This window comes from Vidua macroura, chromosome 23, assembly GCF_024509145.1.
Source record: "Vidua macroura isolate BioBank_ID:100142 chromosome 23, ASM2450914v1, whole genome shotgun sequence".
In the NCBI taxonomy this organism is placed as follows: Eukaryota; Metazoa; Chordata; class Aves; order Passeriformes; family Viduidae; genus Vidua; species Vidua macroura.
In genome coordinates, this window is record NC_071593.1 from 4,402,457 (window position 1) to 4,428,229 (window position 25,773).

Below are 25,773 nucleotides of genomic sequence, written 5' to 3' on the forward strand. Positions count from 1 at the left end.
GACATGCAGAGGAGGAATGCTGCAGCTGCTTGTTGAGGAGGGCTGTAGGCTGTGAATGACAGCTCAGCACCTGCCTGACAGGGGAGGCATTGACAAGGAAAGGTTTAAGGATTTATTTGCCCTAAGTGTGCCCTGGAGCCCACATTTCAGAATTAATGACTTCTGATACTGCTCATGCGATCACCAGAGGGCCTATGGAAAATATTTTGATGATGAGGGATACCATTTGTTAACAGGATGAATATGAAGAGCAGAGGGAGGACACCCCAGGACACCCCCAGCACAGAGCAGACCCCTGCCACTGTGGCACCGAGGATGGGACAGTGCAGGGGTCCCACCCCACACGGGCCCACAGCAGCACCTGCTCCAGGCCAGCACCTCTGTCTGCTCAGCACCACTGGAAGGATTCCAGCAGCCCTGATGAATCTTCAGCTGCTGACTTGAATTATCTTTGCACAGCTCACTGCAGGGAGCAGTGATGCCCCAGCCTCACAAGGAAAACCATCACCCTAACTGGGGAGGACTGGCAGGCTGCTTTGGGAGCACAGTGCCTGCCCTTCAGTGCAAATCAACACTGCCCCACCAGGGATACTCCTCCACACATCCACGTCATGGCTGCCATGGGCCCTGACAGGTGAATTTCAAGCAAAGTAGAAATGATGGGTGGCAGCAGGTTAGACCTGAGACAGAAGGAAATTCATCTAGAGAGCTAAAACAGCATTGTGGCATGGGAGGGAAGAAGGTCACACAGCAGGACACAGACAAAAAGCTGTGAAGGGCTCCAGAACTGCAGGCAGTCCAGAAAGATCCAGGTTTTGATGTCCCTTCTGGCAGTCCCCCTAACAAGGTTGCTTGTTATTTCCCTGGATTCTCTCGCCATCCACACATATTCATTCCATTTTTGAGTTTACCATGCTTGAGAAGGGAATGACATCTTGCAACAGTGTCACTGTATTTCCTGTCCTTAAATCAGATTTAACTTGTGTTGCTCTTTAGCAAAATTCATTGTCCTCTTATTCAGTACTACCAGATAAAAAGGACAGAACTGTCTTATCTAGAGTTTTGGGAACAATTCCTCATCTGACACAGTATTTGTACAGCACTGCCATTTGTCTTTTCCTAATCTGTTAATATTGACCTTTTCTATTTCCTTTAAACAGGGCCTTTCCAGAAGTGATGTCTCCCCATCCAGCCCCTGTTGAACAGGACCATCCAGCACCACCCGCAGCATCTCGGACAGGGCTGTGACACAGGATTAGGATGCACTTGGTTTTATCCAATTCCTCTGTTCTTTGTTTTTATGTCAAGTTTTTGCTCTTGACTTCAATTCCAGATTAGGAGAAACACTGACAACCTATGACTCCCTCTAATGACATCCTAACCACCCCCCAAGTGCCTGCAGGACTCAGAAACAGCTTTCCTATTTTGTCCCTGTTTCCCAGCTCCATTAAAAATATACATTTTAAAAGGTTTTGATTCTTGCTGGCTCATTATCCAGAGCGCCCTGTGCTCCAACAGCAGTCTGACCAATTCCAGTGACATTCCCATCCCAGTGGCATGGCTTTTCTGGCTTCCCACTCCCAACAAAGGGGGAGATGCTTTTCAGGACACACTGTCACTGCAACTGCTCCAGGAATTGCTTTATCACACGTATATTTTAAACTCTTGACAACACTCACACAGAGATAAGGGAACAGGAACTTGGGCCACAGTTTTATAACATTTTCCCTATTTCTAGTGGTTTATCTCCAGAAAATATCAGTATGTCTCTCAAATCCTTACAGATCAGTGCAGCTGGCAATATCAGCCTCTCTGACCTCAGTCAGTACTGCCTGCAATGATTCACTCAGAATAATCAACTCAAAAAGAGAGCCCTTGTTCCAAAAGCCTCCAGCACTCCAACCACCAGGCACCCACCTCTGCAGTGAGACCAGAATTTCCTGGGATGATGTGCTGCTGTTTACTCAAAGCAACAAGTGCACCTGCACCTGCCACACAAGGACCTTCGACGTGCAGAACAGCGGAGGGTGATCCCGAATTTCCTTCCTCTCAGAGGTTACAGCGTGGGGGGGAATGAAGGTGTGATCAGTGTCACACCACTGCACCAGCCACGGGCCACCGAGCACCTGGAAGGAAGGTGCTGGTGGCTGCTCCAAGAAGCTGTCACAGACCAAAGTCGAGGCAGATCATGCAATACACGGAAAAGGGGCCTGGGACAGAGAGATACCAAGCACACGGGCAACCCCAGCCAAATCATTTAAAAGCACACGGCTGGATCCTGTGATTCTGTACACAGCAGGGAGCAACTGGCCCCTGGCCACCCAGACATCCTGCGGCCGAGCAGGACCAGCACCTGGTGATGTGCTGTAATCCCTGGCACGCTGTGAATGCCTGAGCTCCCTCTGGATATGGAGGAACTAATCCATGGGAGTGTGAGGAGCTAGTTTACTCTGCATGGAGCAGGACCAGCAGTGCTCATGAGCCAGAGCAATCTGAGGCTGCACTTTGGTGGGTTTTTTTTTAACAAGCACAGACTGTGCCCACAAAATCTGACATAATTTGAGTTCAGAGATGCAATAAAAAATAGCACTCTCTTCCCAGAGCTTTTAGACTCAAAAATCTCATCAAAAAGAAATGCAGGTCTATAAATTATGCAGCCCTACCCTGCCTATCACATTCAGCTGATGCGTAGAGTCTCTTCACTTTCTCAGTGGGTTTCAATTACAAGAGTTGGTAAAAATGCTGAGGGCTCCTGCCTCAGGCTGTGGGAGGGCAGCCCTGTGCTGGGCTGCTGCCTGAGCTGCTGAATAATCTCATAGCCAAAGACACCGATTGCTTTTGCTGCAAATGCTCCTGAACATAAGGTTATCTGGCTCAGAGAGGCAACCACACTTGGGCAGGAATATCCCAGCCAAAGCATTTTCCTCACACTGGACAGCAGCTTTCCCTGAAGACATCCCCTGAAGGACACGGGCCCCAGAAGCACCGGGGAACACCGGTGCCAGTGCTGGGCACTGCCTGTGCTCACACACAAGCAGAACAGTGCAGCACTTTGCGCCGTAGTCAGATCTTGGCACAGCATACGATGAAAGACTTTCAGCATTGCCAGTGTGCTGAATTTAGCAGAGAAGGGAGCTGGGGAGATGGGATTCCTACAGACAAAAATAGAAAGTTTTAAAGCGGCAGCAAAGAGAAAGACTGCTGGAACATGGAGTCCTCTAGCAGCATCCAGCCAAGCAGCAAGAACCAAAAGAAACCTATAAATAATATAGAGCAGATCTGCTCTGATCCACTAACCTACTTCAGGACAGGTTTACAGTGAAGAATAAAAAGAATTTAAGCTTGATTGTGGCAATTTAGAACATGTACACTGTTGATGTATATTCCTTGCCCTGGTTTCTCAGCTGGAATTAAACCAGATCACTAACTCCATGCACAGGGAAAGCAGTCTGTGTTCTCTGGTTCTGTTTTTGGAGAGGAGAGGGGAGGGAGTGCCTTGCACTGCCAGCTCAGTGTGCTGTGTGGCTGCTGCTGTGCTCTGCTGGTGGCCTGGAGCCGTGCCCTTGGGGCAGGCAAGATCCCAGATGCTGTGACAAAAACACAGCAGGATTAGAGCACCCTCATGGGAAAGGAAAGCAAACATGGATGTCACCATTTATCAGTTTCCCAGAGCTGTCCTGGGACACGCAGCATGTGTAACACTTGTGTACTGACAGGACACAACATCACAGAACACGGGTGGTTAACTGCCACTATGGAATGTTTACGGTTACTTGACGGTGGGTGAATGGAGGCAGTAAAAATGAGCCCAGCTTTCCTACAGGGTGCATGGCAAAACTGTCAGCAAACCCAGGGAACAGTCTTAACTTTACTTAAATAATGGTAAGTAGTAATGTCCTTTATGTCTAGATTGAATACAGTAAAATGGTGACATGTAACTTTACAGGTATTGCTGGATGCCTCAGCCAAGAAATTAATGGCATGGGACCCCTAATTCTTGTGTTACAACCTCCTGCCCTCCCCTGCCCTGAGACACCTGAATGGGGTGCTGGATGCCATTTCATCACTGGCTAAAGAGTTCTTCAAAGAACACTTCCATGTTGACAGCACCCCAGTCCAGGGCCCTCTGAGCCTTTCTCTCTCCTTTTTCCATTCATCAGCACCATCTTAATTTCAAGCACACTCCCCAAGGCAGACAGAGCCATAAATAGCCTCCTACCTCATGGTCTCAGCTCTCTGGGAACACACTGCACTGGCACAGGCAGGGCAGCCAGCTCTGCTCCTCTGATGGGTGTGTGTGCTGTGCTTTGCCCAAGTGGGTTTCAGGAATGCATTCCACATGTGAGGAACACCCACCCAGAGCAGGGCTGGGGCCTGCTCCACCAGGAAACCTCAGCATGACTGGCACTTGCACAAACTTTAAAGATTATTAATTACTGTTACTTTCCTGAAAACGCTTTGAAAAATAATTGTGAACATGATTTGGGCTTAATGAGCAAATGTGTTTGTGCTTTTGACATAGGCACAGCCTAGACAGGTGGATTGATAGCTTGTAATCTGTTAATTTATTATTCCAGACTCTACTGATGTTCTTAGTGTCCTACTCTTCCTATTTCCCATCTATTTCCATTTCCTTTTGAGCAGAAGGAGATCATCCAGTTTTGCAGGTGTATGTTGCCATTTTGCCAGTCGTTTACAGAATTCACAGAATGACTGGGTTGGAAGAGACCTTCAAGATCATCAAGTCCAACCCAGCCCCAACACCTCAACTAAACCCTGGCACCCAGTGCCACATCCAGGCTTTGTTAAACACACCCAGGGATGGTGACTGCACCACCTCCCCGGGCAGCCATTGCAGAACTTTATCACTCGTTCTGTAAAAAAACTTTTTCCCAATATCCAACCTATATTTCCCTTGGTGGAACTTAAGGCTGTGTCCTCTGGTTCTGTCAGTTCCTGGAGAAAGAGCCCAACCCCACCTGAGCACAGCCACCCTTCAGGAGCTGTAGAGAGTGATGAGGTCACCCCTGAGTCTCCTTTTCTCCAGGCTGAGCACCCCCAGCTCCCTCAGTGGTTCCTCACAGGGTTTGTGTTCCCAGCCCCTCTCCAGCCTCGTTGCCTCCTCTGGACGCACTCGAGCATCTCAATGTCCTTCCCAAACTGAGGGGCCAGAGCTGGACACAGCGCTCGAGGTGTGCCCTCACCAGTGCTGAGTACAGGGGCAGAATGACCTCCCTGCTCCTGCTGGCCACACCATTCCTGATACAGAGTGGAAGCAGACACCACGTTTTGGGTGGGGGGTGCTTGTCAGCGCCACCGGAGCAGCTCTCACAGTGCCAGTGCCTGTTGGTTCATGAGGGGTAACACCGAGCTCCTCTCAGGACCTTTGGTGGTTCCCACCTGCAGCAAACCAGCTCTGAGACACTCACTGCTCCAACCAGTCAAGAGACAGCCAGCAGGCAAAGGATCAGCAGCTGCTCTGTCACAGACCAGCCCTCCCGTCCCTAAAACTCAAACCTGCTCTGCAGAGCAAGGCTCAGGGCGCCTGGCGAGCAGTGCCTTGGGAAGTCACACACTGCTGCCACCGAGCTCTCATGAACTTCTGTCCAAGTCAGCCTGCTGCGTTTTGCCTACATGACATGCAAATTCACACGTTTGTGTGGGTAGATACTTTCCATAAAAGATTTCCAGTGATCACGCACAAAGTCTGGCACTTCAGAACAGGTTCCTGCCCTGTGTCAGCACCTGAATTTTTTTTTTGTTTGTTAGTTTTTTGGGTTCTTTTTTTGAGGACTCCAGTATGGCACCCATAGCCCACCCCAAGAACAACACAACCAAACAAATCCAGCACACCTCAAAGCCAAGCAGCACTTCATGGAAAACAAAAAGAGACAAATTTTAGCTCTGTGCTCCTGGATTTTTCTGATTAGAGAAGCCCATGCTAAACACTTTTAAAAGCTCTTCTGGCCCCAGGTAATTCCTGGCATAATGTCCTTCCCAGTAAATTGGTTTTGGGGGCGGGGGACTTGGCACAGACTAATTCCCTGTGTTTTGCTGCCAGGTCTGTGACAAAGAACTGCTCCATTGTTCCAGAGTAAGGTAATCTCTTGCTCTCAATCAAACACAAAATCACAAAAATACATTCCCCCCTTAATTCAGCTGAAATCCTGAGCTCTTCCCCAGGTAATTAATAATGTTTGCAAATGTGCCTCCTTTGAAGGAATATTATCATAGTTTAGGTGACAAGCTCAGACTTGGATTCCTCTTTATAATTCCTAACATCTACTCAGGCAGCATTAATTGGATTCAAAGCAATTACAAAGGAGTCGGGTTGGCCACTTTATATCAAATTCTTGAAGAAATTTTGCTTTGGGCTGCTCTGAGCTGCTGTGCTCTCCCCCTCCACTGCCTGGCAGCAGCAGCACAGGGCACTGGGCAGGTCGTGCTTGGGCTCAGCAGAGCAGGGCAGCTGAATTTATTCACTGCAGAGCAGTGCCTGTAGTGTGGGGTTTATTATTACATAAGGAAGGACCACGAGATGGAGATTGGTCACCTGGGGCCATGGTGGGTCATCCCACCTTGCTGGGGCACTGTGCCACATTTGAGAGAAATCCCTCGGCCTGGAAGGCTCCAAAGCCTCTGTGGACACCCCAGGAACAGATGTGGCTCCAGCAGGGAAAAAACCTCAAAGGGATGTCTGTGTCTGTGCAGTGCTGACCCATCTCCCTGGGCTCAAAAGAGGAAGTTTCTTGGCTGTTTCATCCTGCACAGACCCACGCATGCAGACAAGCAAAATAAACTGAACCCAAGGGCTCGATGGAGGCACGCTGAGGAAGTGTCTCGAGCAAAAACTGCTGAGAAGGGCCTAACACTGGAAAAATACCAGTGTGATTCACTTATTTCATAATCATTTAAGATATCCAATACATAATTCAACAGAATTTGAGGATCCTGGCTGGAACCAGGACCAAGCAGCCAAGCCTGGTCTCATAAACTCTGCTGTAGAATCTCTGGTTGGTTGAACATGTTGTTTTGTTTTTTTTTCCTGCAAAATATAAGCTTTAAGTTGAATTCCCTATGTGTAAACAAGATGCACCATTTTGCTCAGGAGCATTTTCTCTTTTCTCATCAGAGACTACCAAACAACAGAGATTATTTTAATAGCAAGTCCAACACAAAGTCCATTTACTCCCAGACCTGCTGGGCAAGCCATGCTGCCAGCCCTGGCAGGGCTCCCTGGGCCCTGAACTTCTTCCAGGAAAGGGCTGAGACTGACCCAGTGCATGGGATGGGGATGAGGGCTGGGACGAAAGCACAAAGCAATCCTTGAGGAGGCAAGGGTCCAGGTCTGCCTCTGGGGTCCTTGCCAAGAGGGCTCCCCACCCAAAGTCAAAGCAGACAAAGGCACACCAGTGAGAACCCCAAAGAGCAGAAGGGCTGTCAGGAGGAGGAGGAAGAAATGGCTGGATTCAGAGGTGCCAGTGGATCTGCCAGGGATGGAGCAGAGCAACCTCGAAAGGTGCCGGAGCAGAGCCAGAGGCTCACACAAGGAACCAGGGGCACAGGGGCCCTGAGGTCATGGCAGTAAGACAGTATTAAACCCAAGGAAATACAAAACAATTTGGTGAGATGTTTGCACCACACCTTTTGTTGAAGCAGAGCAAGTTAAGCCCAGCTCTGAGCCATGTTGGTGACTTTCAAAATTTTAATACACTGACTCTGATATCAGCACTCCAATTACCCTGGGAACATGCAAAAAAATCCACATTTTGCAGTGGTTCCCAGTCATATCATGTGCCTGTGGAGGAGGCATCTGCAGAACCTGCTCCAATAGTTAATGGGCTGCTCTGCCAGAGTCTATTTAGAATTCCATGCAGCACCAATTTAGTTTTAATGGGCACAAATTCAATTCCAATGGCTAAAGTATGCAAATGACAAATAAAAGGGAACCACTGCTCCAGCAGCTGCTGGAGAGAAAATGAACAGGCGCCCAGCTGCCCACCTTGCCCTGAGCAGCTCTGTCCTCAGCCCATCATCTCCAGCAGAAGCAGCCCTGCAGTCACACGGGCAGCTGGCAGGGACAGGGCTCACCCCCATACTGCCAGCTGATGTATTTATTTGCCAATGAGTGCAGAAATGACACTAAAGGGCCCTCAATAATACCAAGCCTCATTAAATTTTAATCAGGGCAGCCTCACACTCCCTCTTTAAACACCAAGGCGTTGCAAGGGAGGGGATGTGATGTGGAGCCTCCAGTGGGGCAGGGGAACACCTTGGGAAGAGCCTTCCCAGAGCACCATCACTGCAACTCTGCCCACCAGACCTGGAGGAGACAGGCTGCTGCTGTGAGATGTGGCACTGGCATCACTCTGACCCTCCTGCCTCATCACACCACTGCCCCTCCTCTCAGGGGATCCCACACAACAGGCAGGTCTGTCCTACAGGGTCTTACAGGAACCAGCAGAATTGGATTTCTGCTTTGAACAATACCATAAAGGGCTTTGGCTTCAAACTTGAGCTCTGAGCTGCAGCTGGGGCAGATTTTGTCAACACTCAACACGTGGTCACCTCTGTACAACTCAGGAACAGCACTGTCACCAATGTCTTCCCAGCTGGGAGCCATTGGCACGGGGATTCACTCATGGGTAAGCTGCATACATTCATCTGTACACATTTGTGCCTTTAACCCAAGGGCTGGAAACACCTGAGAATACAGAGGAGGTGGGTGAGTAAAAAATCCTTTCCTCACTGAATATCATACTGGCACAACATGGTGGATGCAACACACTCAGTGACTCACACTCTTGAATCTTGTCATGAGGAGAAGGTAAAAAATAAAGACATTAGAGACAACTAACAAGCTGAGAACAGACCACCTGGCACACCCCAAGCTGTTCTTCAGGTGAGCACAGGTTGGGTACCAGAAAGGAGCTGGAAAAGGCCAAGTCTCAGGTTTGCTACAGCACAACATGCCAGAGCAGCTGAGGAAACATGTCAGGAGTTCCATGGTACCAACCAAAGATCAAGTTTCCCCAGCCTGGGGTCCCCTTTTTCACTCTGCTGTTACAGAAGCTGAACTCAGATTGAGTTATGTCACACAGCTACACAGGAAAAGTGCTGAATTAAACAGCTTAGTAACTTTACACCCTCAAACCAGGGCAAAATGCCATAAAACATACTGAGCAATGGCCGCCTAATGTAGATTTCTTTCTTAAAAATGGCTAAGGCAGCAGAAACTAAACTAAGAAGGCAAGCACCAAGAGTTTATGTCCTCTGTAGCTGTGGCAGACCTGGTCCCTCTTTGCAACATCATCTCTGCAGCCTCTCCTGAGATCACAGCGGCTGCAAGGATACCAGAGGGAAACCAGATGTCAGCAGCTGGGAAAGAGTTAAAGCCTAGCTTTATCCAGGGGAACTGAAGATGCTTCTCCCTGTTAATCACTTCAACCTGTATTTAGCAGGAAAAGGCTGCAGCAATTCCCTGACTCCCGTCCTCTTCCTGCACTGACTGCTTGCTTCCCAGCTGTGGCAGTGAAAGACTGGCCAGGGCACTGGGATTCTGGAAATGCCAGCCCTGTTTGGCACCTGTGGGCATCCCCTGCTCTGCCCCAGGCAGCATCACTCACTGCTGATCCCCTGGGTCAAGCCATTCCTCCTCTGAACTGATTTACTCCTTGACAAAGGCTCATTATGTCACCAGAGCAGTACCAGAAAAACACTGGTGGATGAAGGACTCTGCAAGGACACTCTCAGAGCATTCACAGGAAGCTGCCAGGCCCGGGAAGGAGACAGCAGGGTGATGTGCCACCGGGATGAAGAATCTGCAGCACAGGGCTGAGCTCATCCTGCCCCAGCCCAGAGGCTCTTCCATGGGATCTGTAACTCTGCTGTGCAAAAAGCTGCTGGTTACAGCACAGATGCACCCGTGACTCCTGTGGGGCACTGCAGGGAAAAGGGCACACAGGGCTGGCGTGACACAGCACAGCCTGTTTGGGCCTGCTCTCGTGTGGGGTGACACTGTCCCCAGCGGTGTCCCCAGTGCTGCAGTGCCAGCACCGAGGGCCAAGCACAGGTGAGACACAGCACTTCTGCCCAGGGAAGGCAGCACCTGCGGGCACACGGGGGGGGCACGCTGCCAAGCACAGCACCCTCCTGCTCCAAAAATCCTCCTCGCCCTGCCAAGAAGCAAGGACTCCTGGAAGGATTTTTCCAGCAATTGCCTCAGCAGACGTAGAAGGCATTAATATTGCTGTCTGCTCCCTGCAGGTGCACTGAGCCTTGTGCTGCCCATATGCTGCATTGCTCCCGTCAGAGGAACATCAGCATTCTCCTGCCGTGGCTTACAGTCACTCTCACGTGTTTCAAGATGGGGTTTTCCCTTAAAAAAAAAGAATTCAAACTGGGAAGTGGTTTCTAGGAATCTCTCCAGTTTGGCACTGAAGGGCTGGCACTGAGGGCCCACAGCTCCAGCATGCAGGAGCCTGCATCATGCTGCCTACCCCAGTTCCAGATCCAGCAATGCCCCAGCTGCTGTGCTGCAACTGTCAGCCCAGAGCTGCCTCCTTCACTGCCCTTTTTCCTTGGCCTGGCTGTACCTGACTCTGTCAGCACAAACTCATCAGGTAAGGAGCCACAGGTAGGGATCAGGCTCTGGTAGCATCAGCAAAACGGAGAAGTTTCTCCCTTCTGCTCCAGGTACAGCAAGCAACACTTCCTTGACCTCAGCTGCCATAAATACTTACAGTGGGATTCACACACATTCACAGTATCACAACAGAAATGGAAATTGAAGTGAAATCATTAAGATGAAGTACAGGAAGCCTGGGACCTCTTACTCCAGACACAAGGAATGCCCAGTTCAGGTGTTCCTCAGCCCACTCAAAGAGTCCAAGCTGTGTTGAGCACCACATGCAGGCATCCCCTTCTGTCCCCTGTGACCTCAGCAGAGCCCTCCAGCACATTCCAGACACTACACTGGAGGAGTCCCAGGAGCAGCTACAGCTGGACACCCAGCACACCTCATCTGCCTTCTGCCAACAACAGCCTGGCACCCTTGGCCTGTCCCTTTGTCCAGTTACCCAGGACAGAATGAATGTGTCCTCTTTTACCAGTAAGGATAACGATTTGTGAGGTGAAAAGAGCTTTCTGCATCAGGAAATTGAATCTTATTCAAATTCAACAAAGATAAGGGGAGCAGAAGAAATGCACATCATCAGGGCACGGTGAGCCTGATCAATGGTTGCACTTACTGCAGCTGAAAAAAGGAGAGCCTGGGTCTTTTCAAACCTTGGGCTGCAAAATATAATTATAACACCATGGGATTATCACAATCAGACATTTTTCAAAGACTGCATCTTGAGTACTTTATATCAGTGATTTCAGTTTAAATCTGAATTCACAATATGATTTCTATTTATAGGCTCACATTCTATTTTTGAGAAAAAGAGGAGTTTCTTTCAAAAGTAATACCTAGTGTGATGAAAGATGGTATTTCCAGAAGAATTAATCTCTAAAACTATGAGCACTGTTCACCTGAAATGTAATTTTGTAATTAATTGCTGCAAGATTGCCTTCCAATGGCAGAAGATCTCTTTAAAAAGTCTCTTCAAATCAGGGACTCTGGACTTTTTATTGTAGCACATCTAATTTTGGAAAGCACCAACTACACTGGCAAATGCTAATACATCAAGGAAGAATAGCATGTGCGTTCTCCCCAGAAAGGAAGTGCCCAGGAAAGCAGAAGGTCAATGCTCAAAGCATGGCTGAGAAGGCAAAACTGAGAGAGAGAAGCCAGAAACAAAACCCATCTCCTGTCCCAGGGATTCTGAGCAAAGGGCCTGTCACACATCTGCTCATCTTCATCAGACAGGGAAATACACAGAGAGGAGCATTCCTCTCCTTCAGTGCTCCCCCAGCAAAGACACCTCGCTCCTTCCTTTTGGAGACTGCTGTCCCCTTGGCTCTGGCTATGACAGTGATATTTCACACTCCTAATATTGGAAACAGGCACAGCATGACCCCTCTCTGCTGGCTGCACAGTGTCAGTCCCTCAGCAAGGACAGGGTCAGTGCTGCATGTGGGAGTAGTCACTTGGGGCATCACATTTTCACACAGACCACAAGGAGTAAATAGAAGAAAAAATCAGCTACTGCTAATTACATCTTGACGTTCTCACCTTCAAGCTTTTAAATCACAAGTGACATTTCCAAATCAATCCTATTCTTTTTTGGAGAGTTTAACAAGAAACATTCAGTCTCCAAGAGCACTTGGATTTATTTCTTCAGTAATTTGACAAGAACCCATTAAAATCTACTGGAGGTTGCTTTACCCCCCACAGAGAGAGTTTAGTCCAAGGGCTTTTTCACAGTTGCCTTTTGGTAAAAAATGTAAATGAAAACTCATTGTAACAGGGCAGGTACTGGTAATGAGCAGTAAGATGCTAATCCAAGCATCCTTTCCATTCTGCACCTGATGCTGAGCTGTACCAGGAAGTGCTGGAGCACCTGTAGCAGCTTCACCCCACACTGCAGTGCAAAGCATCTGATCTGTTTCCTGCAGTGAGTCCTAAGCTGGGAATGCCTTCCTCCTCAGCCTAAGAGGAGAGTAACCTCTGGCTCCCAGGTTTTCTCTTGTTAAGAAGGGAAATGTTCAGTTCCCCAGCAGGTTAAAGGTGCTTCCCATCAAGTCCTGCTGCAGCTTTTCCACTCAATGCTGCACACTTCATTTACAATTCAGCTTTACAGAGCAGGGCTTAACTAAGCTTATTTAGCACCAATTTGGGCCTGCAGCTGGAAAAAGCAACCATCTCCAGAAAAGGGGCAAACTTTTTCTAAAAGACCTTCCGATTAGCAATATTTACCAGAGAAAATAATTGGGAGAGTCAACACCCTGTCTACAAGGAGATCAAAGTGCAGATACAGTCACAAATCATCAGCTGACTGTGAACTTTCTTTAATTGCTGCCAGTGGATCCCCAGCAATTAATTCCTTATCACGATGCCCCCAGCTTTGTGCCTAGCCAAGGAACATACAAAGTGAGTGTCAGCCACAGGATAATTATGGGATGAAACAGGCACCACTGTTCCTGCTCTGAGCCCTGGCACCCTTCAGCAGGAACAGCCTGTGTCGAGTCAGCTTCATTAGGTATTGTCTAGTGCCCCAATCCTCATTTGTTTGCATCAATAATACATTCAAAGGGTTTATCTAACTTGCAAATGTGAATCCATTTATTGGTCCCATAAGCAAGAAAGAGCTGTGACCAGAGAAGTGTTTCATGTTACAGGTTGGGCACTAAACTGGAATGACTTGCTGAAATTTCAACAATTACACCCTAACATAAATGTTTATATTAGTGTAATTTCCCTGTGCACATTGTAATAATGAATTTTACCATAACATTGCCTGCAATTTTAAAGACACATATTCCTTATAAGAGTGGTGCAAACACGTGAACATTAAGAGATTTGTTTCTACAGTATTAACTTAGAAATAAAGTTAAGCAACAGAGTCAATAGAGTGCAATTTGCAGAGGCTTGGCAAACCACCTGTGTTGACCCTCAATTCCTCCTCGGAGTACCAGTATTTTTCTACACAGCAAATTTCAATTATAGTTGCCTTTTCTGATCTCACTTTTTACAATGACACATCCAACTTTGGTATTCCTAGTCAGTAAAAATGGTCCTTTCCTGCATTTTCTGCCCTGGCTGTACAGTATGAAGCAATACTGAATGCTGCTGTTCCACCTGAGATTACAGGTGGCCGCACATCCTGGATTTTCTTCTTGCTGTCTTCCTGAAAATTTGTGCAAGGATGCAGCAAACCCTCACAAAAATGGAAAAAGCCCAGAGAGAAATAAACATCAGGGACTGGTAAGATTCAGATTCTGCCATTAACTGGATTACTCCCTATAAAAACTACCTAAAAATAGTGACAAACCTGTCTGAAATGGCCACAACTCATAGCAAAAGCTGCCTGCCATTGCCACAGCTGTCACCAGCTCCAAGGAGCTTCTGAAAGCTTTTTTGTAGCAGTGAGACTTAAATTAAGATGGCAGGGCAATAATCTGCCATTACAACATGCTCAGAGGTTTCTGCCTGTTCACTGAGACATGGGAAAGCTCAGGGATGTTCTGCCACAAGGGTCAAAGTCCTCCAGGCCTTACTGGCTGCACATCAAAATAAATCAAGAGCTGCCATTTGCTTTAAGGAAAACAAATAGAGGAAGTGGGGACTAAGAGAAGATAAATTTCTCTGACAATTCGTGCATCACTGATGGCATTTCCTGTGTCAGCAGAGCTTTCTTCAGTACCTGCTTGGAGGGGCAGGAGGAGGCTCAGAAAGTTCAACCTTGTTGGATTGAAAATTAATTCTCTGAGCTGGACAGCAGCACAAACCAAAAGCAGTGGCAGAGCCTGTGCTGGTGGGAGCCCATCACCCCCATGTGCTGAGCAGAATTGTGATTCTCACTAAAGGGAGGACCACTCCATTTCTTCTTTGAGGCAATTAAGAAGTGATTTGGCTCAGGCCAAGATGCCCAGCTTTGTGCTCCCCACCTGCTGGAGCTGCTGGCTTGTCCTGGAGTGGGTTTGGGTGACAGTGCTGGACAAACTCCACACCCCAGGGTCACCTCAGCGAGATGCACCCATGGCAGCAGGACCCTGAGCCTCTGGAAGATGCTGACTCACTCTCTTATCCACTACTTAACTCTTCCAGGCAGCGATACATTTGGGACTTTGGAATGAATTCTGATGGTATTTCTGAGAATCAGCTGAAGTATGGATTTAAAAAGAGGCTCCCCAAATCAAATGAATGATGGAGCAATAGCTCTATTCAGAGATAGAGCAAACTTTCCTTCCTCTACCTCCCCTTCTCCCACCATTTCAAACCCTTTGATTCTCCTCCAGGCTTCCAGCACATCAAACATTAAAGGACTAAGGTTATTTTGAGCACACCAACAACCCTAAAGTTCAAGATATTCTGCAGATGGATTTTAAAATCTTTTAATCCATTGTGAAGCCAAAATCCTGCCGTAAACACTCTCTGGCATGCTCCAGTTAGCTGCTCATGCAGAGAGAGAAAAAGCCTTTCCAGCTTACTCTGCAGATGACCTTGCAGTCCCCCCATCCCATGTTTCATGAACCTCAGGGGACCAGCGAGGAATCAGATAAAAGGATTTCATTTATTTTTGTTGGCATTGTTTTATGAAGCTTTCATTTTATCGACACCTTAACTTCAAACCATTTTCAAACACCCAGCAAGGCACCAGAGATCAGCAGATATTCAAGGGACATGCAGAAGGTGTCTTGTCTTTGTTCCCATCAACTCTTCCTGTGAAGGGAACTCTATCTTGCACGTGGGCTGAGCTTTAACCTAAATACTGATGGCCCCATGCTGCTGCTCTCCTGCTGTGCTATCCACACCAGTGACACCCTTTACTGAGGAATGAGCCAGGCTGGATAGCTAATTAAAGATCTGCAATTAAGCCTCACATGGTCCTGAAAGCTATTTCATCACAGGGCTAAACTCTGACCTCATTTCCCCAACAGAAGTCATAGCAAAAATTGCACCAGATGCTTTTGCCCAGCTTTTCAGACAAGTAGATAGTCTCTCCTAAGACGCTGCATGCTCACACATGTAATCTTTCTCCTGGCTTTTCAGGCAGGGAACATGGAAGATACATGGCTGGTACTGCTGGAAATGGAAGGTAGAGAGATGCTGAGGATGCCAAGTGTGTGGGGGGTGATTACTGGCTACTGCTTCCCACACCACAACATGCAAACACTTCATTTAAGAGGCTCATGTATCACCAGTCTCGCAAGCTCCTGCTGAACATCTGATCTGTTCTCCTCTGCATGACAGGAACTCAGGGATCTCTCTGGAAGCCAGGCAGGAGGTAAATTCATGACCTCTTGGCTCCAGGAAGGGGAATGATTTTGTGTGGCATACCTCCCTCCAGCACACCCTTTGCTGGGTGATCAGGGATCTTTCTTTGTCCCCAACAGACTGACCTCCCAATTAACAATACCCTGTCAATCACTCAGACCAGTTAAATTTAACAAGGAAATACAAACATTTTAAAAAACATCAGGTTTTTTCAAATACGAAACCATAAAGACAAAGTGCTTCTGGGGCACCTGCTGCTGCTGCAGCACCTTCTGCTTTTGATTCATAGTTCAAGCTGCCATGCTCCTCCCCAGCAACTCTGTCTGCATGTGTCTGTCTGTGCAGTCACGTCTGCCCTATGTTTCTTCCACCTGGAATAGCCCTTGGACCAGCACCCTCAGAGTTTTCTGAGATCCATCAGAAAAAAACAGAACGCTGAGCTTTGTCCCAGAAAGCCATCCAGGCCTTCTTAGAACTATATTCAGGTCCAGAAAGCTCCAGCTGAAACTCATACACAGCAAAATGCACTGGGTTTATCTTGTTCCTAATGGGTATTTAGCCATTTAATAAATACAGTTGCTACTCAATGAAATTATCGAAGCCTGAGGCATCTGGGAGCTCTTCCTGCAAATCTGGGACAAGGAGAATGAGAAGCCTTGCAAGGGATGTCTGCTGGGAGGTTGGGTCTGCTGCAAACCAGCAGCGAGGTCCCAGGGAAGGGCTCTCCTTACCTTGCACTTGACCGTCGCACCCTTCCTGTCACTGTGTCACACATCAGTGCCAAAATAGCATCAGGAGAGTGCTCAGATAATGGTGCATTTACAATTATAATTGCTCATGTCCAGGAGTAATCCAGTTTAAGCCCTTTACCATCTCAAATATTTAGAGAAATCCTGCCAGCTGCCTGGAGGGGAGAAAGTTAGGAGCCCTGGGAGAGCACAACAGATTTTCATCTTTCCAGCCCTGACAGCCTTTCACACATAAATATCCTCTCAGCCCTGCTTCCTCCCTCTTCAAGACAGAGCCACTGTCCTGCCTGCTGACTGGCAGTCCCAAGTCTCACTGCCTCCCAAATCTGACCCCCACCCCACCAAGCCCCAAACCACCACAGCAGCCCTGTCCTGGCAGCATCCTCCTGAGAGAGGTTTCCATTTGGCTGGGATATGGATTTTTAGGTGTTTTTTTTAAGTAGGCAGCATGTGTACATCTCCTAGACTCCCTGATGCCAGGACTGTCAGGGTCACCAGCACGGCTGCCTCAAACCCACACCCACCTCCAGCAGCATCCCAGATGTGCAATTCCAGCAGTTTTCCTTCTTTCACAAAGGCCCCTCCTGCCATGTAGGATCTTTGGGCAGAGGCCCTGCAGACCTGCAGGTTCCAAGAGCTGCACAGCTCATCCTGAAAACTCCTCTCTTTTCCTGCTTTTCTAGCTTTTAAGGCCAGGGAATAGCAGTGCCCACACCAATCCTCTTGACCACACAGTGACACAGATGGTGTATTCCAATCCTCAGCAGGGACCCTGGCTGAGCAGGACACACATCTCCCCACACACAGCACATTCCAGAGGGACAGTCCAAGAAGAGCTCTCACTCTCCTGGTAACTACATTCACCATTCATACAGCAAACACATGTGCAAGTTTTCATTTTGCTTGGGCCCAGACTTGAGGTCTGTCTCTTATTGAGCTTTTATCTGCTGCAACTGCCTCAATGCAAGTGCAGTTAACAGGCTCTGACCAAATCACTGTGTGGCTGCCTCTCTGAGCTGCTTTGTCCTCTCACCAGAACCTCTCCTCTAAACTTCTGTCATTTCCCACATTTAAAGCAAAAGGACCACGACTGGCTGCACATTAGCACTGCTCATCACAGAACTGAACAGTGTCCCCATGTCCCCAGATCTGGACATTCATTGCCCTGCAAGCCTTCTTCTCTCACCCTCTTTTTATGCAAAAGCTTGCTTTTCAACTCAAACATGTGCTGACAGCTCTACCCATCTCTAATCACCATGTTCCGATTAATTTCTGTGACCAATGTTCATCAATATTTATTACCCTGCAAAACTTCACAAATCAAAGTGGTGATGAAACTTGCAGGTAATGATTTTATAATTCCTTTCAGATGATTGATAAAATATTGAATACTACTCCAAAGCAACCTCAAAGGGATGCTGCCAGAACTGCCATGACAAACTGATAAACTTCCCATTAGCAAGGAGGTGGCTACTGGAAGCCACAGCCAATAGTCCTTGCACATGGAGTTGATGTTGACAACATGGGATTATGTTTATGACAAAGTAGACCAAGGCTCCAAGTTAAATTCTTAATCCTCTCCCAGCATGAGGTTCCCAGCAGCACAGGCCTGTGTGTGAGGCAGGAATGTCACACCTGGACACTGACAGTGACACACAGCATTGCCTCGATGAGGGACAGGACAGTCTCTACAAAGAGCAACAGATGCTCTTGCAGACAGTAACTCCTGAGGGGTGGCAGAGCAGACCATGGATATTCTCCACCTTTGAATCCATGCAATGGATGCTCAATGGGACCTGAGGCTCCTTCCAAGGACTGCTCCATGCTCCTGAAGCATGCTCACCCCAGGGACCAAGCAAGACCTGGACAGGAGAGCCGTGCAGGCCGTGAGGCTTTTTTAGCACTGCAGCTGGAGGACACAAGCAGAATATTGAAAAATACATTTCCACATGCATCTCTAAAATGACATCCAGCATTTCTCTGCTTTGCATCACAACTCCCAGTCATCAGAGCACCAGCGACGTCCTGGTACGGGGGATTAGATTAAAAAATTATCATACTGGCTTCCTACGCTTTCTCCATTTGCCATCTAATGCTATTCTGGAGCCCAACAGGATGGAAAACCTTTGCATCTGATGAATGCAGACAGGCTGATATTAAGAACTGTGGCAGTTTTGTCAGCAAGAACCAATCAGGCCATCAATGCAATATTAAAGAGAGAACACTGGGAGCTCTCCTGAGCTTTTGTGAGAGCACAACCATGGCAGAGTGAATTGCCCCGTCAATATTGCACTGCCAAAGAGAACCATTCATCATTACTGCTTCAGACTGGTAGGATGGAGCACTCTTGAGAACATGGGTCTTGTCCAACTTGTAAATCTCAGACTCAATCACAGAATAGTTGGGGTTGGAATTGCCATCTGGAAATCATCCCACTGAACCCCCCGCCAAGGCAGGGTCACTTAGAGAAGGTGACATAGAAAAGCATCCAGGTGGGTTTGGAACATCTCCAGGAAGAGACTCCACACCCTCCCTGGGAAGCTGCTCCAGTGCTCTGCCACCCTCCATGGAAAGAAGTCCTTCCTCATGTTGAGGTGGAACTTGTGGTTTAGTTTATGGTCATTGCTCCTTGTCCTGTCACTGGGCACCACTGAAATCAGTCTGTCACCATTCTTTGACATGCACCTTTGAGACATTCATACTCAATAATGCAATACCTTCTCAGTCTTCTCTTCTCTAGACTAAACAGGTCCAGCTTCCTAAGTTCAGGTCATAAGAGAGATGCCCCAGACCCCTCATCATCTCTGTGGGTGTCTGCCATCAGCCATGGTGATATGAGCCATCAGCACCAGGGAAGCTTTCTTGCATCTTTTCTCATCTCCTGAATTATTGAAGATGTTTTCTTCACAATGGAGTTGCACCTTTTTTTTTACAGAAGTGGCAGCATGGCATCCCAAACTAAGTGAAAATGGCTTGGGGAGAGGATGTGCGGGCTGGCTTCAGCACATCACCTGTGGACCAGAAGGAGTGGCCATGAGTGCCCAGAGGCCCGTCCCTCCTGCACCACCTGCTTCTCCTCCTTGCCTTGTTTTCACCAGGAAAACAACATTTGAGGTGCTGGCTCTGTGTGTGATATAAGGAAAGTGGGGAGAAGCACTCATCAGCAAAACCCAAAAGAGCCAGAAACATGGTGGGTTTGTCAGATGGGTCTGGTGAGCTGAACTCGCGCCTCTCTCTCAGCAGACATTTATCTAAGTCAAAGATAACAGGTTGCCATGCAATAGGAAAAGGAGAACTGGTCTACGTTCCACTCATCCCTGCTGTGTTGTCAGGTGTGTGCTGGCACTGCTGGGGGAGAAGGGGGAGCAGGGAAGGTGCTCCATGGTAATAGGCTCCAAAGGGACCAGAAGGTATGGCACAGAGAGAGAGCCACTCTTCATCCTGGTGCACCTTCTGCTTCCTAGCAGGATGATGAAGAGCTTGCATACCTAGAGCTGGCTGAGATGTTGCTGCAATAAGAAGATCCTATGACTGTCCTTATAGTCCTGATTACAGAAAAATGTCCTACATAAAAGTGGAAAAGATTTGCCACCAGCAGCCTCCTCTTCACAGTCCCCATCTGAAAGCACCTTATGTATTACTACCCTCTTCCTTGCTTAACATTCCTACAAATTCCTCCAGGCCTGCCACTGTTATTCTGCCTTATTTTACACTCCTCTCCTGCAGCACCAGTTTAATGAGGGTGCAGCTTCAATTAATGTATTCTCCAGAGGGAAAGGGTCAACCCACGTACGTGAGGAATTTCTGATCTGGTTACGCAGGAAGAGAGGGATCTCCTCTGACAACTTCTAACAGCACAGAAAAATTAATTCCCCTTTCCCACAGAAGTTTATAATGAGAAAGCCACAAAATCAAATTGTTAATAATTTCACAGGCACAAATTAGTGTTGCTGAGTGAAATCTCACTCCTGTAACTTCACTTTTAATGAAAGGCCACAGATGTTGGACTGTATTTGCATTACAACTTGAGAAATGTTCCATAGTTTAGACCTCATCTGTGTGGTTCTATTAACTCCATATCTGAGCTAATCTGCATAAATTTTCCCTTGTACACATTCCCAGTGGCCAGGACAGTTTCAGTGCCAAAACCCCAACAAGTCTGATTGACCACATTCTCACACAAGCTCTTGTGTCCTGCTGCTGCTTTAGGCTGCTCAGAGCCCAGCACAGGTCCCACTACGGTGCCACGGTTCACATGGATCCAGTCAGCTTCCAACTGACATGAACTTTTCAGTTAAATGATTTGTTTGGTCTGTCCTTAAATGTGACCAGAGGATTCCATTATTCCAAGTAAAATGAGTTTTCCTTTCCTACTTATATACTGAACTAATAAAAGTTTAAACTGTGGTTTTCTGCTGAAAACCATGAACTCAGCTTCTCTTTCATTCAGCTTGTGCAAACCTGAGGCAACGTTGATATTATTGCAGACATCATTTGCATAGGAAGAAATTTTTCTTTTGATTAAAGACAAAAAAGCCTTTCTATATTTCTTGGTCTGCTTGTGGTGGAGACAACTGTGGCAGCTTCATCACTGTGCAGTTATCCAAAGGTCTGTGCAGTTATCCCAGGATCTGAGCCATCACACCATGGGAGTTTGCAGAAAGTCTGCTGAATGCATGAGTCAGCCCCCTGCTCTGCATCCCCAGATGCACAAAAAGCACTAAAAAGACACTCAAATTGCCCATTCTTACTGAACTCCTCAGCATGCAAAGACAACGTCTTCAGATATGACAGGAGCTCTGCTTCAGCAGGTGAGTGACAGAAGAGATTGAGTCTCCGTGCCCAGGATGCCACAGGTGCCTGGAGGAGCAAGGAGTAGAGGAGAGCCCACCCCTGCTTCTGCTGCTGCTTCCTGCAGGACTGAGGTACTGGTGCATGCCATGCTGCCCAGGGAATCCTCAGCTCCAGGCAGGCTCCAGGGCATGTCCACTGGATCAGGCTTGGATTCCAACACCATTTTGGGAAGTGCTCACTCCAACTGTTTTGCTGAGCCTCTCTATAATAATCACATCTCCCTCCCACTACTCAGATGATTAATGGCTGGACTTGATAGAAAACCTGGTGCTGTGCCCCGTTTTCCCAAACCTCCATGAGAAGAAACCTTATTCTGCTATTTTGAGAGGAGACCTCACCTTGATGCCCATGCCATTAATTGAATAACTATCAGTTCCAATTTATTCCACTTGGCTACAAATTAGATTTCAGCTGGCTACTTCCAAGTCTGCTTCAACACAAACTTATAAAGCTGAGTCCCTTGGCTGATGCCACTTGTCAACCTGCATCTGTTCTTGGGGTATCAAAAGACAACAAAGCCAGAAACCCGACAGTCTCTGATGAACAGAACCTAAAACGTTTGGCTTTGCTTTTTTGGAGTTTATCATTACTTTAATGGAGCCAACTAGGCTTGGTATTTCAGAGGCTCAGCCTGGCTGCCTGCATCCTGCAGCCCTCCCTTGAGAGCAGAGATACAACAGAAGTCAAGAACTGATCTCAGGAAACCCAGGAGCACCAATGCTCCCTCAGAGCCGGGCAGCGCTGCGGGAGCATCCTCCAGCTCCTCAACAGCATCTCCAGTGCCAGTTCCAACTGTTGTTCTGTGACTGCAGCCTGATTTAATTCCTATTGGGGTATAAAAATTAATAACAGTAAAATGTCATGATCATCTCACACTAATTACGCATCTAATGAATAATTAGCTGCGGACACATTTGACATTTTTGGTCATTAATCTGAGCAAGTGTTTTAAGCCTTGAACAAAACTCTGAAAATGCAAACTTGGGGCTGAGCAGCTCAGATCTGTAGCATTGATGCTCCAGACAGAGACCACCATTGGTTCCTGTCCCCTTCCCTGGAAACAGGGGAGCTCCTTGGAGAGCACCCACCAGCTCCTGTCTCCCTCCCTGCTCACAAGGGAGCTCCTCAGATTTCATGGAGCAGCAGAGCAGCTCTGTGTCTGCCACTAGGATATCAGTTGGTGGAAAAACTAGGATTTAGGAAGGCAATTTCTGCATGCCACCTCTCTCTTTGCATCAAACCTGGCTATTTATACATGTAGCTGTGAGAAATATTTTTTCCTGAACATGCCATGAATTTTGTATAAACCATCAAGACTTAAAATTTCAGTTGTAAGCTGTCATTTTTTAATGATAAAATCATTATACAAATGGTGGAAGAAGGCATAACTTTGCATCTTATATATCTAGGCACATGTATACACACATCTTCCTCTTCCTGGCTCAGGCTTTTACTGCTTCTCCTTTCCCTCCATCTCTAACATTTTGCCTGGAAGGTCTTTGGAAGGAAGGAAAACAAGAAGGAAACAAATCTCTCCTCAAGGGTAGAGATGAACTCTGTTCAAAGGTGCAACACATCCACAACTAATGAACAAAACATGTCTCATATTTAGGATGAGGAGACATATAAAAAGGTCACAAAAGGCCAGAATTAGCACCAGATTGAGCACTAAAACCAAAACAGAAAGCAACAGATGTTTCCCTCCTAATTTACTCCATTAGGATCTTCTCCAGCTAGCATGCACTGCTGCTTGCTAATGAAGCATTTCCATCTCCTTGCTGCACAACTCGTAAATAAGCCTCCCTGAGGTTGGCGGCAGGAACTCAACCACCCCTCCCGGGCAGGCTTTTTCTCTTTTTATAAACCCTAGTTTTTGTCAAAGAGAAAATAAAAATCTGTTCCCAAATTCTCAAGTAATTCTGACACAACTTCATTGCCTCCTCTTGCTGAACTGCATTTCTTGAACAGGGATGCTCTAACCCCACGGTGAACCCCTGTTTCCTTACGCTCATCAAAGCAACTCTACCCATCATGAACAGCTGTGGATGCACCAGGTGTATTGATTTTTAAACTGCAGGAGCAAGGCACAACAGACCTAAAATAACAAAGTATTTCACCTCCTGTATTGCCACTCTTGGTATTTTACACTAAACTGAAGAAACGCCCCCAAGTTGTTCCCTGTGGCAGACACCTCACTGCTCCATCCCCACCTGGAAACAGCCCCCAACTCCAGCCTATGGTAAATAAATCACCTGCAGAACCAACCTCAGCATTGAAACCTGCTTCCTGTTGCTGCCCCAGCCACCACAGGCACGTCTGAGAGCTGCAGCTGTCCAGTGAGCCAAAAGCTGGGGAGCTGCTGCCTTGGAGAGGTTGTTTTCCATCTCTCTAGCCTGTGAAATCTGACCTGAGGCTGAAACAGTACCTCGGGGGCAGAAGTCCCCTGAGGCACGAGGCAGAAGAGCCTGCTGTTGAGACACTTAAGACAGACACTTCCTAAGCAAGACACACAATCAAAGGATGCTAAGTGCTTGGAAGGGTCCAACCACTTTAAAAACTTTTAAAAAAATCCAGTGCCAACCCCTGCTTGCCATGGGCAGGGTCAGCTATCCCAGGTTGTTCCAATCCCTGTCCAACCTGGCTTTGAACGCCTCCAGGGCTGGGGCACCCACCACCTCCCTAAGCAACCACTTCCAGTGTCTCACCACCTCCCCAGTAAAGAATTTCCTCCATTAACCTAAATTTCTCCTCTTTCAATTTGTACCAATACACACATCCCTACCCATTGCGCTACAGCTTAATTATAATGCTCTCACAAAGAATTTCAATTTATCCTACCATGGGAACAAGCTCTGTAATGAAAAGGCTTTATTAAAATAGAATGTAAAACATGATATTAATTAACGAGGCTGTGCAGGTGTGTTCATGAACGTGGCCGAGCTCTGTTAACATTGAAAGGAGGTGGAGTAGGGTCAGGTGTGGGACAACACCCCCATGACCAGAACGCCACACGCCCTTGTCGTGACATCTTACACAGCCAACACAATGCTGCTGCCCAGGTTTGAATTCATATGGGAAATACCATGGAGCACCTGGGGAGGAGATGATAAAAATGTGCCTCTGGCAGGAATTCAATGAGACTTTTAAAGCAGAACCAGCCTGTGCTGTGCTCACCACCACAGCACCTGAGAGATCTGACCAGGCAGAATTTCGAGGTGAGAATTAACACGGACCAACAGCACTTAAGGTCAGAATGTCTTATCACACAGAAAAACATGAGCTTAAAGACAGGCCTGTCTGACACTGACACAAAACTCCTGCAGATGGAAAGCCAACGAGAGCCAAAATGTCACGGAAAACGCATCTAGCTGCAGTGAGGTTCTCAACAACTTGCAGATTGTGTGGGGTTATTTTTTTTGGTTTTTGACATTCAAATTTGTGTCCTTCATTATCTGGGTGTTTGCAAACCCAAAGCACCCCCGTGCTGGTGGCTGCTGGAGCTGCAGCAGAAGGACACCCTCACACGGTGCTGGGCCACAAACAGCCCCAGTTTGTCTCCTCTGACAGGAGCTCAGGGCACTGTGGGATGATATTCTTCACTCCCTCCAGCCAGCTTGTTTGCGGAAATGCAGCAAATTACACTGCAGCAGGTGCGAGCATTATGCAGGGCTATTAAAAGCAGGCTGTTGGTATCTTACTCACACGTCAACATAAGAAGAAAACCCACCCATGACACACGTTCAGATCCACGTTAGGCTTGTACATATTATCAGAGGTACAGCCTGAGTGCAATTCTGTTCTCAGGGTCTCTTTTGGTAGAACAGAGATATTTATGGCAAATTTTTATTGTGTGGGCCACACATCCTTCAGTGAGTAAGCTAATCACTCCAGGTATGCAAAAACCATCAGCAGATCCACCAGTCAGCCCTGAGAAAGGCTGTGTCTGTCTCACAGCTCTGGTTCAACCTGACCCTGCCCTGACAGATCAGAACTCCCCCCGGGACCCAGCACCCCTCTGGCAACTCTCCCACACTTCTGCCAAAGGCAGCATTTCCTGACTTCCAAGCAATTAACTTTGAAATAAAAACTTAGCACAATCTTACACTGGGTTTTAATACAATTATACAGAGGTCTATGTATAAATGCATGTGGGAAGTGTGGTTTGTTCTGCTTGCAGGAACTACATGCTAGCACCCCCTCTGCATGACAGAGCTGCAGCTGTTATACATACACACAGCCAATTTTTATGGCTCAGCTCTAAACCTCTGAAAAATAAGGTTTTTAATAGAA

The 25,773-nt window shown here is 47.4% G+C and overlaps 1 protein-coding gene and 1 long non-coding RNA gene across 5 annotated transcripts in view; one reads left to right on the plus strand and one right to left on the minus strand.

Annotated features, from left to right (window-relative positions):
- CAMTA1 (calmodulin binding transcription activator 1) overlaps positions 1–25,773 on the minus strand; it is a 237,269-nt gene that overhangs the window by 73,499 nt on the left and 137,997 nt on the right. The gene's annotated exons all lie outside the window — the stretch shown is intronic.
- Positions 3,795–6,979, plus strand: LOC128818217 (uncharacterized). The gene is made up of 3 exons (XR_008440418.1): positions 3,795–3,882; positions 6,062–6,099; positions 6,712–6,979. It is a non-coding gene; the product is annotated as an uncharacterized LOC128818217 (long non-coding RNA).